This window comes from Danio aesculapii, chromosome 7 (assembly GCF_903798145.1).
Source record: "Danio aesculapii chromosome 7, fDanAes4.1, whole genome shotgun sequence".
NCBI classification, from domain to species: Eukaryota; Metazoa; Chordata; class Actinopteri; order Cypriniformes; family Danionidae; genus Danio; species Danio aesculapii.
Window position 1 is genome coordinate 5,243,575 of NC_079441.1, and position 11,746 is coordinate 5,255,320.

Consider the following 11,746-nt stretch of genomic DNA (forward strand, 5'->3'; position numbering starts at 1 on the left):
GATACACATATTTGAGATATTAGTGGTTAAGCCACTTTTTGGCAAAATAACCCAACAAATGAGTTATTTACAAATTGTTGGGTTAATCTTAACAACTCAATGGATTGGGTTAAAATGACCCAACAGCAGGTCAATGCCAAAACAACCCATCATTGGTTTACCTGTTGGGTTATTATTAACCCAACTGTTTTAAGTGAGTACTACTTCTACTACTACTACTACAACTAATAATAATAATAATAATAATAATACTAATTTTAGTTTTATAGCACTTTTAATACAACATGGGGAACAGATCCTTCAGCTACTTTGCTCCTCAGCTTTGGAATTCATCTCCGTAATTTAGACTCTCTTTCACAATTTAAACTTAAAACACATCTGTTTAGAACAGCTTATTTACTTTAACCCGACTGCATTTTTAAGTTTGTATTGTATTCTATTGTCTTTTATTGTGTTTTTAATTGGACTGATTAGCTGTCCTGTACGGTGACCTTGAGTGTCATGAAAGGCGCCTTTAAATAAAATGCATTATTATTATTATTATTATTATTATTATTATTATTATTATTATTTTATCAAATGCAACTTGAAAGTGCTTCACAAGCGTAAACAAATTTTGAAGGTCTTTTGAAATTAAAATAATGTTTTCTAGATGTTATCTGTGTGTTAGTTTTAAAGGGCATGTATTTTACCCTTTTTTAAGATTTAATATAAAATGTCTTCAGAATGTGTTTGTAAAGTAGGGATGGGCAATACCGCGATTATTTACTGCGATACAATACCGATACTTTCTGTTAACATTTTAATGATACTGATATCGATACCACTTATTATTTAAAATGTTAATGTAATTTTTCAAAGTAATGTTAATTTAAAAAATCCTTACGTGTGTGTGTGTGTGTGTGTGTGTGTGTGTGTGTGTGTGTGTATATATATATATATGTATGTACATATATGTATGTATGTATGTATGTATGTATGTATGTATGTATATCCAATATTATTAGCCCCCCTGAATTTTTGAAAGATGAAGATTTTGTCAACACATTTCTAAACATAATAGTTTTAAGAACTCATTTCTAATACCTGATTTATTTTATCTTTGCCATGATGACAGTAAATAATATTTGACTAGATATTTTTCAGCTAGGCAGGCAAGGGTAATCAGGTAAGTTATTGTATAATGATGGTTTGCTCTGTAGAATATCGAAAAAAAAATATAGCTAATAATAGGGGCTAATAATATCGACCTTAAAATGGCTTTTAAAAAATTAAAAACTGCTTTTATTCTAGCTGAAATAAAACAAATAAGACTTTCTCCAGAAGTGTGAAAATGTCCTGAATCTGTTAAACATCATTTGAGAAATATTTTAAAAAGAAACAAAAATTCAAAGGGGGGCTAATAATTCTGACTTCAACTGTGTTTATCTATCTATCTATCTATCTATCTATCTATCTATCTATCTATCTATCTATCTATCTATCTATCTATCTATCTATCTATACACACACATATATGTAGTGTGTGTGATATATACATACACGCACACATATTCATATTGTATATATACACTGCACAGATACACACACACACACTTATATTTATTCTTATTCACCTAATGGTAACGAGAGAAAGAGCTGAATTGTTATTTTATTTATTTATTAAAATTAACCTGATTTGTTCAATTCAATTTAATTCACCTTTATTTGTATAGCGCTTTAATAATGTAGATTGAGTCAAAGCAGCTTCACATAGAAGATCACAGTAAATTGGAACAGTGTAGTTCAGTTTGTAGTGTTTAAGTTCAGTTCAGTTTAGCTCAGTTCAGTGTGGTTTAATGATCACAACTGGGAGTCCAAACACCCAAAGAGCAAATCCATCGATGCGCAGCTCTACAGATCCCAAACCTTGCAAGCCAGTGGCGACAGCGGAGAGGAAAAAACTTCACCAATTGGTGAAAGTGAAGAAAAAAAAACCTTGAGAGAAACCAGGCTCAGTTGGGCATGACCATTTCTCTCATGGCCAAACGTCTTGTGCAGAGCTGCAGTCTAGGCGCCGAAGACTGGAGAAGCTGGACCTCAGCGGAGACTCGTCTGTCCCTGGAGCATCACAGGACTCAGTCTCATGCTCTCCACTCCTCAATGACCACCACAGCAGCTGCTCAGGATACGGCCTGGTCCAGGATTATGGAAACCTTGGGATCGTCTCATCGCTGGTCTACAAACTTAAGCTTATGAAGCGTCTTCTTTTTTTAATGCGGCTGTCAATCAATTTTGTGGGCGGGGAAATCATACTCCTACATCATGTTGCGGTCAGCCTTTAAAATAGGAGGGAATTGGATCCCTTTTTTAACGTCAGGAAAATAAAAAAATAGACTTATCGTGTTTCTATCGCTCTAATACGAATGTGGACACACTATACCTACACATAGTTCTGTCCAAACAGCTTACAAAAGATGATTTTCATCATAGGTGCCCTTTAAAGATTCAATAAATCCCTTGACTACTTTTGATATTTTAGCAGATTTATATACATCTAGTACAATTTAACACCTGTTAGTTTAATTGTTAGGAAAAGAGGATAATTTTGAGCTTTCGTCAGCTAATTTAACCTAAAATCATCATTGGAGAAGGATCAAAATCAATGGCGTAGCACTCAACTGCTAGTGGAGTGATGTTGAGTCACTGTCTCATTATTATTCTGATACTGAGTTTTCCTATCCAATGAGAAGACCCTGCTTCTTAATTATATAACACGTGCTTTCAAAAAACAGACCAGCCAAGCTGGAGACAGTAGTTGGGTGTTCATGAAGGGTTGTAGGTGTTAGTTTCTGTGGTGTATTTATAAGTTGTGTGTGACATAGCTTTCCTGACGATACTGACAGGGCTAGACTCTTGCTGTGTGTCAAGCTGACTCCTGAGTTCATTCATGAGAAGGTAGTGTGCACGAATTTGGGCGCTAGTAAGGGCAGGGATGGATTGAGTGATTAAACCAATTCCAGTCATAGAGCCTAAAGCCGCCTTTCGACTGTACACGACAAACAACAAGCGACACACCGGAAGTCATTCATTTCCAATGGAGAGTAGTCCGGGAGCTGCGTGGAGTTCCGATCATCTCCGTATGCGAAAAATTCAGATCCGATTTGAGCTGCGGATCCGTTAAAACTCCTGTGACTGAAAACTCCTGTGACCGGCCGACTGGATGTAAAGTATTCCAGTGTTGTCCGAGCAGATCTGTGAACGCGAGATGAGAAATAGTAGTTTTTCGTTATTTTTTGAATCTGAAAAAAAGTCTATGTTTAAAAACATTTCTTTTTAGAATTGAGTAATAAAAATATTAGATTTTAATGTTGTCTCCACATTCCCTCCAAACGTTTTAGCGGTCTATGAGTTTATAGTATTTATTTAACCATGGTGGACACACAGAGAATAAGGGCTCTTGCGTTTGCACTCGTTTATTTCGGAGACTGCGAGAACAGCTTCTTTCCCATGATGCATGACAAAACTGAAAATTCTGTGCGAGCGCCACAAGGGGGCGTATTTTGACAGTCGTGTCTGAATGTCGTGTGCAGTGGAAAGGCGGCTTATCAGTCTTAAATATGCATACTTTGTATTTTCATTTATTTTATTTTTTGTGTTTTTCTTATATCACTTAACCGTCCTTTCTACATTAAAGAGCCCATATTATACATGAAATAGGGTCATATTTAGGTTGTAAGGGTCTCCAACAACAGTCTAATATGCATGCAAGGTCAAAAAACACTTTCATGGTCTTATAATCTGCATTTATATTTACCTAATTATCCCAGCGACTCCCATATGAATCGTTCAGCGATTCATTTGTTTCCAAACCCCTCCTGAGCGCGAAGCTAATTTGCGCTGATTGGACCGATGACAGCCTGCTGCAATTGGTCGACACGGACAAGGCTTCAGCACGAGACAGAGTGAAATGCCCAGCAGCTAATCATCAATATAAAAGTAGTCACAGTGCATACACGCTTCATAGTGGATTTTGGCTGCCAGTGGGTGAATGTAAATACAGACGATGGACTAGAAAATACTGACGACTAACTATTTTATTGAGCAAAAAGTCCAAGAACTGGCGAGGACGTCTCCTATCCCGTCACAGTCTACTTGCTCTTTTCACACACACACACACACACACACACAGGGCCGGCGCGTCCATAGAGGAGACCTAGGGCGGCAGAATAGAGAGGGCACGGTGCTCAGTTATATCCGAGAATCCGTTATATCTGAGTCTCATCTCCCATTCTCTTTAAGAGTCAGTTGCATCAGGCCATGGTGCATTTGCTATTTACATGGCGCACTTTGTAAGTGGAAAATCTGAATGCTTCACAAGTGAGAAAACAGTTAAACAGAGCATCTGCAGCACAAGGATAAAGAACAAGCCTCCTTTATTCGACCTCTTTACTTTCTCTTTTTCTTTACTTTTACTCTTTACTCCTTTACTTTTGTGGATAAGAAAATGGTGTTGTACTCACTCCACCGAAGATATCCACTAGCCTACATATTTATTTTTGTTTGTTAAGTACAAAGATTAGTTTCAAAACTATTTCTAAACTCAGTTTTAATTTCCAGCAAACAAATAAATGAACAATAATAACAAGGTGTGATCGAAAAACTGAGTTATATCCAAACACGCGTCCTGTTCTTATGCCCCATATGCTGATGCAGACGTCTCAAACACCCCACAGGTGGACAAATCTAAACTAGTTTTTATTAAACAAAAATAAATATGCATATAATAAATTATAATAATGTTATACAAGTGAAAATTGACATGAATAAACTGAACCCCCCCCCCTAGATGAGGCATGAGGCAGTGGTTTTTATATTGTAGTAAATAATAATTTTTTTAACATTTTAATCCTTTAATTGTTTTCATTTGTAAAGATATTTGTGTATTGCTGTACATCCTGTGTGTATTCAGCTGTGTGTATGTGTTTGGACCCACATAGACGTATAACTAACATGCTCTGCGCTGGACTTTAGAGCAGCTTTTAGTTGGTCAATGGTGTGGTCTATTTCAGTTCCTCAAAATAGCAACACACCAACAATGTGCCTAACACACCTCCTTGCTAGACCGAAACACCCATGAGTCCACAAAGTGGCACAAATGGATTTGCTATTTAAACAATGTGACGCAAAACATAAAAATTAGGGTTGCGCTGGTCTGAAAATAGCAACAAATCCCGCCCAAACACCTCTTGTGCCTTATTGCGCTGGGGTGTATTATATGGCCCTTAAGACCGCAGAAAAACAATGTTATTTGCAAGTTTGTCCTCCGGAATTAATAACAAAAGAAAAAAAAAATAGAGTGGGAGAGTTTAGCTGACGTGGTTAACGCAGTGGGGTCCGAACATCGCACTGTGAATGAATAAAAAAAAAAAATGGTCTGATGTAAAGGTGCAGGTTAAGAGGAGAACAGGGGCGCACCGTCAAAGTGTAGACCGAACAGGCGGGGGAACAGGGGATGCTGAACTAACACCCATTTAGGAGAGAGTTGCCTCAATTGTGGGCGACACTTTACTGTCTGGAGTAGTATCCGTGTCTGTGACACACACAGATGTATTAGAGAAACACTTTGTTAGGGCGGTATAGCAGCACCCCTCCGCTCTTATCAAGGTAGCGCCACCGGCATTTTAGCTGCCCAACCGCCTGCTCTACTACTGACGAGTGCGAGAACGGACATCATTGTATCTGCGCTGTTGGTCAGTTTGTCAGGTCTCCTGATATACAGTTCAAGAATTACACTCAATAAAAAAAATGATAAAAAACTTAGCTGGAATAATATCTTTAAATACATCACTCACCAAGAGTGACCAAGAGATTTGACCATTGACAATGTCCTCTAATAAGGCCGACACTGCAATTGCCACAGACTAAGGGTTGTATACATTTGCAAATGCTTTTATATGTTCTAAATCACACAATTGTTAAAAAAAATTGTGCCAACGAACCCATTTTATCAATTATAAATGAATAGCAAAGTTTTTCACATGTGTTGGTACGATACTTTGTAGTGTGCAATTCAACATAATTGCTTCTAGGAGTCGCCAATGGAAATAAAACAAACACACACAAGAAATACACGTACGCCAGACATGAAGTTGGCACGGACCAGCGCACATTCTCACGTTCATTTCATCATTAGTAAATCCAAACGTGAGCGTGAAACCATACGCAAAGTTTTTGTGCATACACAGCATTGATACATGAGGCCCCTGGTGCGGTGCAATCTGAGCTGCATCCAATGCTTTTTTAATTCAAAACTAACCCCACCCCTAACCCTGACAGTGAGTTCCCTAAAGCTCCATTGAGTGCATTTCGTTGCCTTGTACTTGTACATGTGTGTTGACAATGAATTGAATCTAATCTAATCTAATCTAAAAATTGTGTCTGTCCTTGTGCGAATTTATTTATTTTTTTGGGTTTTGCTCTTTATCTTGTGTATCTAATGTGGATATTGCGTAAAACTGTTCTCTTTTACTGTATTCTAAGTTGTTTTATACCGTTTCTTGAAATTAATTAAAAAATAAAAAGTTGTCTGTCATTGCATCACTGAGATGTGCAGTCTCAGCTTGCATCATCAAGGCTGCATCCAGATACTACTGCCATGATTGGGGGTGGCGGACAAATTTGCACTTACGTAAATGAAACAGTTTATTTGTTAAATCCTACAGATTTAGATAAAGCCATGCTAGATATCATTCATAATTCACAAATTCTACATTTAAATGAATCTTTTAAACCAGTGTTGGGTAAAATATGGTAAAGCCCATCACTGGGTTATGTTCTTCAGTTAGATTCAAATGTCATTGGAATTTCAATGACACTTCAAATGACCCAATGGCTGGGTTTGTCATATTTCACCAAACCACATATAGGCTATAAACCATTTCAGAGAGAGAATTGAATTGAATATTCTCCTTGCCTTTCTATTTTGGCCAAAGAAGGGGAAGTTAACGAGTATGTGTGAACATGTTCAGATGCTACTCAAACACACACACACACACACAGACACAGGCCTCTCAGCAGCATCTCTTCCCCTCCGGCCGCCTCTCTGTTTGTCCGCTGTGGTTCACAGCCTCTGCATGTAACTTTCCAACCACAGGCTCTTCCCCTAAAACACACACAAACGCGTACGAACTCACAAATGCACACACCCCCATCTGCTTGACCTTCTTGTGTTGCAGTTTCCAGTGCAGTGGGACAGGATCTTCACACACACAGCCATACTTATATATATGCTTTATGAGGACTCTCCATAGGCGTAATGTATTATATACTGTAAAAAAGGCTTATAATATGACCCTACCCCACACCTCTACTCTTAAAGGAAACCCCTGGCACATTGAATATCAAAACACCCTTATTAATTATGATTTGTAAGCATTTTTGTGTTATAAGGACACATGTCCTCATAAACCACATTAATAAAAGATAACTAGGTCATACTCATGTCATTACACAAATTTGTGTCCTCATAAACCATATAAACAAGCACACAGCTATATTTACGGGGACTTCCCGTTGACATAATGATTTTTATACTCTACTGGCTGTATATTCTATACCCCTTCACCAAACACAACCCTCACAGGAAACAATGTGCACGTTTACATTTTTAAAATACTTTATTCTGTGTGATTTATGAGCCATTTTCTTAATGTAGACTAAAAAAGTACCACAAAGGATTAAGGCAGTTCTAAAGGCAAAAGAGGGTCCAACCTGGTACTAGTAAGGTGTACCTAATAAAGTGGCCGGTGAGTGCATGTCTTCTGTTGGTCTGGGGGTGTATAAATGTTGCTCTAACGAACATCGTATAAAGCATAGGTCTCAAACTCAATTCCTTGCTCCAACCCTAATCAAACACAGCTGATATTACTAATTCAAGACTACCAGAGACTATTAAGCAGGTGGAGGTGGTTGGAGCTAAACTGTGCAGAGCTGCGACCCTCCAGAAATTGAGTTTCAGATTATCGCCATGTAGTGTAATAAAAAAGTGTAGGGGCCGAGTACTGAGCCATGTTGGCACCTCTCTAATGCTTCACTTCGAGATATATCATCCTGAGCGTTTCCAGAAAACCTGATGATCTGAAATGAGGTAAACACCTCACAGCTGCAACACGGTAAAACACCACAACAAAGCCACACTCCGACCAGCCTGAGAGCGTCTGCAGAAAGCGGAAATACAGTCTGCGTTCGTGTCGAGTTTTCTGAAAGCTCTAGAATCTACTCACTTCATTATCATAAAGCAAACGCGTTTGAGATGCTTTAAGTTTCGTGTTCTCCATGCTGTTAGAAGAGATCGCGTTTGACTTTAGTCCATCAGCAGCTTTTAGTCTCAGACAGGAAGTTGGATGTGTGTTTGTAGAATTACAGAGAAATACTTTTGTTTTGTCAATGTTGAGGTAATAATACTGTGCCCACATGAAAAAATACTAGTGTTTTGGTAAAGTGTGTTATCTTGTATACAGTATTTACAACTCTTAGTTAATGATAGTCTTTATTAACTATAGTAAACTGATGAACTGTAGTACTGTAGTTTTTTTTACCACTGTGAACTGGCATGTTGTATAGTTTAACATTCCTATAGATGTAGAAAACTACAGTATTGAATCTGTTTATATTATTATAGCTGTTGTGTTACCATACACTGTTAGACCAGGCGTTTTACAGTAGACTGGCAACACCTAGCATGATATTAATATTGAACTTAAATTGCAATTTAAAGGCTTAAGTTAGGTTAATTAGGTAAAGTAAGCAAAGAAACACTGTGACATTTTCCTTGCTCTGTTAAACATCACCGGGATATATTTGAAAAAGAATTATAATTTCATAGGAGGCTGAATAATTTTGGCTTAGTCGTCCATACTTGCCTTTGAATAGGCGCTAGTGTGGCGTTGAATGACTCCTGATATCCAACCAGGGGCGTTGCTAGACATAAAGCTCTACTGGGGCACCCCTATATATATATATATATATATATATATATATATATATATATATATATATATATATATATATATATATATATATATATATATAATATGACATGCTAAGATCATTAAATTACTTTTGCATAAATATTAATTTCATTTGAATGAAATTCTATAGACAATTCAATAAAATACAAAAAAAAAAGATGTTTTATAGAATTATCTGCTGTAGACTTGACACATGGTAGATTATTAGGTTTGTTAAGTCTTACCTACCTGACTCGTCATCCCTCCTTTTTGCTTCATACAAAAAAATCTATCAGGAGGCACGCTTAGTAAGATCACCGTCATATTGTTTAGATATTGCATCACTTTGGTTTTGTCCACTTGCAAAACAAAAAAGGCTGTTACGCTGGTTTACAACGCATGAGCGGCGTGTAACAAGCAGGTAGCTGTCTTTTTTGGCGTTACCGGGACTCTCAGAAGAAAAGCAGAGCGTGCGAGAGGCGCCCTAGTTCTCTGCGCACACGCGGAGATGCGTCAGTTTGCTTTTTGATTAAACACATTGCTTTCACCAGCGTTGGTTCGGTTGCACATAGAGAATAACGTCTTTATTTCGGAATTACCACTCTTAATAAATACACTTGCATATGAAGTATCTCAATGCATTTTCTGGGGCACTGGAGAGTTTTACTGGGGCACGTGCCCCAGTGAATTGGGTCTAGCGACGCCCCTGTATCCAACGTTAATAATAATAAAAGAAAACCAACACACAGAGAGTGATACATTGGAATCAAGCTGCTCATCAAACATGAAATCCATGTTACTCTTCCCTCAGTGTTGACCGTACACACAAAAAAACACGAAATAATTCATTTAATTTTGAAAGTTTCAAATAATTATACAAAAATAAGCATCTTCCACTTTAAGTTAAAACCATTTTAACACATTGTTATGATGGCATATTTTAATATTATACTTATAAAGGCACAAGTGTTGCTTTTACTCTAAATATGACTAGAAACATGTTTATCTAAAAGCACAGGCACAAAAACCCCCAAAAATAAAGTCAGCGACACCGAGAATGCAAAGGATCTGATATCATCTGTTTGTGATTCCCTGTGATGATTCCTGTGCACGTTACCTAACTGAGGAGGTTGGAATTGAATAGTTTTTATGTGTGTATTATCTGCTTAGTTGCCAGAAAGACACATTACACTGTTTGCATCTGTACATTATAGCAATATTCAATATCCAATGAATAAATCTACTTAAATGAAAGTAATGTAAGAAGTTATATGAGGAGAGGCTAACTAGCTAACAATGTAGCTTTCAAGTACACAGTTTAAGATAACAACAATATAACTTGATACACAGACTTACTTTAGAAACCCTCAAAAACATTTGAACACATTTTACTTACTCATTGTAGATTCTTATTTAAGGCTTTAAAACATCTCTCTGCATCTGAACTGATTGGGAGAGAATGGAGCAAACTCAGAAGTAAACATATCAAACACTTGGCTTCCTTGAAGGGCCTACATTTTTTAACAAAGTCTAAGAATTTTGCGTTTAGAATAACAGACATCGTGTGTGTGTGTGTGTGTGTGTGTGTGTGCGCGTGTGTGTGTGTGTGTGCGTGTGCTTGTGCGTGTGTGTGTGTGTATGTGTGTGTTAATGCCTAAATCATTGTTTTCTTCCTTAAGATTAATGCACTTCTCTATAAATAGCAACGTAAAGCATCAGAGTAGATGGGGTAATGGTTGAACAGTATTTGACCATTTATTGTCACAGTTACAACCTGTAATGAGTAAATAAAGTAAATTACTGTAATTTATTCTTTGCACTACACAATTTCATACAAATCATACTTTTACAGTAAAGTACTGTTTCCTTTTATTACAGCAACACACTGGCTATTTTACAGTTATTTACCGCACAATCTACAGTAAGAGTTAACAGTATAGCAACTTGAATTTCATCTACTCTGTCTGTCTGTCTGTCTGTCTTTATTTTAATCTGTCTGTCTGTCTGTCTTTCTGTATTTTAGTCTGTCTGTCTGTCTGTCTGTCTGTCTGTATTTTAGTCTGTCTGTCTGTCTTTCTGTATTTTAGTCTGTCTGTCTGTCTGTCTGTCTGTATTTTAGTCTGTCTGTCTGTCTTTCTGTATTTTTGTCTATCTATCTGTCTGTCTGTCTTTCTGTATTTTAGTCTGTCTGTCTGTCTGTCTGTCTGTATTTTAGTCTGTCTGTCTGTCTTTCTGTATTTTTGTCTATCTGTCTGTCTGTCTGTCTTTCTGTATTTTTGTCTATCTATCTCTCTGTCTGTCTTTCTGTATTTTTGTCTGTCTGTCTGTCTGTCTTTCTGTATTTTAGTCTGTCTGTCTGTCTGTCTGTCTGTATTTTAATCTGTCTGTCTGTCTGTCTGTATTTTAGTCTGTCTGTCTGTCTTTCTGTATTTTTGTCTGTCTGTCTGTCTGTCTGTCTGTATTTTAGTCTGTCTGTCTGTCTTTCTGTATTTTTGTCTATCTGTCTGTCTGTCTGTCTTTCTGTATTTTTGTCTATCTATCTGTCTGTCTGTCTTTCTGTATTTTTGTCTATCTGTCTGTCTGTCTGTCTGTCTGTCTGTCTGTATTTTAATCTGTCTGTCTGTCTGTCTTTATTTTAATCTGTCTCTGTCTGTCTGTCTCTCTGTCAATCTATCTGTCTGTCTGTCTGTCTGTATTTTAGTCTGTCTGTCTGTCTTTCTGTATTTTTGTCTGTCTGTCTGTCTGTCTTTCTGTAT